This window comes from Myotis nattereri, assembly GCF_964212035.1.
Source record: "Myotis nattereri genome assembly, chromosome: 5".
In the NCBI taxonomy this organism is placed as follows: Eukaryota; Metazoa; Chordata; class Mammalia; order Chiroptera; family Vespertilionidae; genus Myotis; species Myotis nattereri.
Window position 1 is genome coordinate 21,860,077 of NC_138080.1, and position 4,442 is coordinate 21,864,518.

Below are 4,442 nucleotides of genomic sequence, written 5' to 3' on the forward strand. Positions count from 1 at the left end.
TGGGTGTGGTGGAGTGATGACCAATTTACATATTTCTCTCTTATTAGTGTAGATGGTGAGGTCATTTTTAAATGGGTTTGTAAACAAGGATCACCGTTTGATGGATGGCCTCCCAGCCTAGGTCAACCCCTGACCCAGGGAGGCCTTCTGACCCTCTGGTCCCAGGGGCTTGGTCTCGCCTGGACGCCCCTCCTGCTCCGGACATGGGCATCGCTCCCTCTGGAAACGGCAACCCCCTGCGCACACCTATGTCCCACGTTCAGGAAGACAGCACAGCCCCTCTAGGGCCAGGAACAGGTTTTATTTAAAAGCAAACGTTTCTAAAAAATAAAATAAAAACGCAACCGCCTCTCGAGAGGACGGGTCCCGCCCACCCGCAAAAGCTACTCCCACTCATGACCTCCTCCCGGTCGTCACTCAGGAAAACGGGGGGCGGGTCCTTGCGAGCTGTCCAATCAGGGCGCAGCGGCAGGCACGCTCCTGAAACCGCGTGGACGCTCCCGGCGGTGCTCGGGGTCACGCTGGGGGTCACGTCCCACCTGCGGGTAACGGTCCGGTTTCTCCTCGCAGCATCAGCCCGCCCACCTGGGCCTGCACGGAGCCTCAGGGATGGCCCCCGGGGGCCCCCCGACGCCGGGAGGTGGTGAGCGTGGGACCCGGGGGCCCGGGACAGGGACAGGCGCTGCTTGGGACTGGCTGTTACCAAACCTGGCCTCCGCGGTCAAGTCCAGAGTCTGCGGACCCGAGTTCCCCGGGTTCGGCTGGGACCGCGGTCCTCCCGGGCTCGCAGCGCCGGGCTGGGCGGGCAGCCGGGGCCCCGGTGTCCTGTCCGGTCCCGTCACAGGCGCGGCGAGTGCGGCCCAGAGACTCTCGGCACCGCAGCTCTGCGCCCGCAGCTCTGCGCCCGCAGCTCTGCGCCCGCAGCTCTGCGCCCGCAGCTCTGCGCCCGCAGCTCTGCGCCCGCAGCCTCCCCAGATGGCGCGGGGACCACGGGGAGGGGGAGGGTCGCCGGGGGAAACCGTGACTCGGCTGCGGGGTTTGTGCAGAGGAGGCGCTGAGGTCTGTAGGGTCTCCAGTCCCTCCTTTCTCCTCAGGGGGACCCGCTTTCTCCTCGGTTTTCCCGATGCCTGCGAAGCAGGGTCTCCAATCCAGGACCCGGTCTCTCCCGGCCCTGCACCCCCTACCTCCCACCCCGACCCATACGTTCCTGAATTTCCGGGCTCCTTCCTCGCAGTCCTTCCGGCTCCTTCCTCGTGGTCCTGAAGGCCAGCTTGGTCTGACCGGTTTACAGCATCATTACCAACTATTTATCGTTTTTCCACAGGGCCATGGATTGCTCTTTTTAAAGATGTATTTATTTATTTTTTTCTCTGTGGGTATTTTACATGAAAGGAAGGCCGAGAATGGCCACCTGGAGTCGTTGAATGAAATGCCCGCTCCCCTCCCCCAGGATGTCCCCTGGGCACAGACGCGCAGGGCAAGTCCTGTGGGTGGAGGTTCCTCTTCGGAAACTTTCCTGGGTGTCTTGTCTCGTGAGCACAGCCCCTCCCAGTGTCTGTCACCTGAAAAGACCGACTTAGGTATGTTTTTGCTTTCCAGTGAAGGTAAAATACATTCCATCAGTAGAGCTTGAAAGACAACATTTAATAGTTCCAATCAGGCAAGAAAGAGGTGGATTTCGGGAAAATTTTTTCAGTATTGCTTTACATTTGTATAGAATTCTTCTTTGACTCTTTCTTCCCCTGTAGTAAGTTTCTGAAGTCTGTTTTTTATTTTGGGGTGTTTTCAAATACAATTCCAGGTTCAGGCTTGCAGAGCAGAAGTGTTCAAGTGTGAGAAATTATTAACAAACCAATTACTTTTCATCTAAATAGAAATAATTGACACCTTTTTTTTAATGTATTTTATTGATTTTTTACAGAGAGGAAGGGAGAGAGATAGAGAGTTAGAAATATCGATGAGAGAGAAACATCGATCAGCCGCCTCCTGCACACCTCCCACTGGGGATGTGCCCGCAACCCAGGTACATGCCCTTGACCGGAATCGAACCCGGGACCTTTCAGTCCGCAGGCCGACGCTCTATCCACTGAGCCAAACCGGTTTCAGCAATTGACACCTTTTTTTGAACAGAATACATTTTAGGGGTTTTCTAATTGAACTAGTAAAAGACACTTAACTCTTCCTTCCTTTTCCCATAAATGCTGGGATTATGTGATTTTGGTGGATTGTTCAAAAAACGGGATTTATGTCATTCAAAATATCAAAGAGTGTTGCAGAGCAACTCCAGTGGTGTGTGGAGACCTGAGGGCAGTGTATCTAAGGCCTCCTGAGCCTGCAAGGGGAAGTACTTGAAGGCCCAGTTGGTTCTTCCTGGAAAGCCTCCCCTGCAGGTGTCCTACCTGCTCACACCCACCAGGGAAGGAGCCTTTACAGTGAGAAGCGACAGCCCTGAAAGCTGGGGGTGCAGGTGCACATGGGGGAGGAGGTGAAGCCCCTTCTGAGGTTTCGTTGTGGTTCCCCTGGGCCTGTTTCTAGATGTAGATTGGAGTTTTGCATCCACAGTGTAGGTGCACTCAGAGTGTAATTCGTGTGCGTTGAGAACGTCTGGAGTTCTGTGTCCTGAATTAGGGTTCATGACTTTGGAGTTAATTTGGGTCAGAACCTTAAACTGAATCTAGCTGAGCATTTCCTCGCTGTGGGATGAGGGTGTTGGAGCTTCCAGACTTCATTCCTGGGGCTGCTTAGGTGTCCCTCCCCTCCTTCCCCAGGGACTGGCCCCCTCCAGGGGTTATATCTTAACCGGGAGAGTCAAAACTGTGGAACCTTCTGAAAGTGGCTCTCCTGTCCTGTGGCAAGCAGGTTGCTCACCTCGAGCTGATCCCAATGCTTGTGTTTCTTTACTTTGGATCATTTATCCACTGAATACTGCAACCCTGTGGCTCTAGTTTCCCTGAGCACCTTACAAGAACTAAATAGAATTTTTGTTCCTTTTTAGGCAAGAGAATTTCAAGATTAGATGAATGTACTTAAGTGTTCAGGTTAATTTTTCGTTTTTACATCCGTGTTTGTATGTGCACTGAAATTTAAAAAGCTAAAGCAATTGAATTTCTGTTTTAAGTGATGTGAGGTAAAGTAATCAAAGTTTATATAAGTCTCTGGAAATCCTACATTTAAAAAAGCTACACCCAAATGCTACTTATTCCTGAAACTACCCCTGTGTGAGATATAGGGGAAGGATAAACTGGGATGCAACTTGTCCTTTTAGTTAGCAAGGTATTTGAAATTTTCATTTTGTATGGTTACACTTTTGTAAACCTTAGTGTGTGTGTGTGTGTGTGTGTGTGTGTGTGTGTGTGTGTGTGATTGTAACCCATAGTGTTTAAAGGAACTAAATCTTAGAAGGGGTTCCTAGGTACAAAAGTTATAGTTAAAGAAAGACTAGTAAAATAGTAGCACATAGTTGTATAACTTTCTCTGTTTATTTTAAATAAATCGGTAAGATAGAAAAAGTCTAACTTAAGAAGACTCACTGAGCAACCCCTTCAAAGTTGGACACCTGGTTCTGCTCATTTGACAGTCCGCTGAAAGACTCTGTCCACAAATCCTGGTCCCGCCAGTGCTGTTACTCTAGCCACCTCCAAATACACAGTATTGATCATTTCTTGAGCTCCCGTTAGTATTTCGTTATATAAAAACAAGTCACCGCAAATGCATATTGTTCTTACCCATGTTTGTCCTCATAATGAGCAGGCAGTCTGAATTGTCTGGTATTTGCTAACAGCTTAAGCCTCCTTCCTCCCTCTTTCCTTGTGTCCACACCTGGGCAGGCTGATGAGAAAGTCCAGGGCTCGCTCCTCTGGCACTGGCTTCAGGTTCCAACCACACAAGCCCCAGTCTGTGTGTAGAATTCTTACGTTGGCCCCACCCCTGATAAGGAATCTTTGCTTGAACAACTTCAGTGTGGCTCCTGAACTTTTTCCTAGGCCTGTCTTTGCACTTCTTTGTAAAATCCAGTTTCAGCAGGAACCTTGCTAAGTTGGGTGAACCAGAATCCCCCACCCTCCTATCTGACCACCCTCCATATCTGATCACTTTCCTCCTCTTCCACCATCAGCTGATGCCTGATCACCCTGGCCTATCTGCAGTAGGAATCCTGTTTGGTCGGTTTAGCCAGAACACCCTCACCGCAATTCCTTTTTTAGTAATTTTCTATCCACTGAACCCCACCCTATTCTCTGGCAGTGGATTCCCACTTGTACTCAAAATCAGGCCCAATCTCATTTCTCACCTGTGAAATCCGTTACAATGGTTCTGAACCTTTTGCAATGGTTCTGAATTAACCCTGCTTTACCATCTTTGACAGATGTCATTGAATATTTTTTCTTTAATACCCCCAGCTACAATAAAATCTCAGGCCAGGCTCCTTTCCTTGCTCTCTCAAG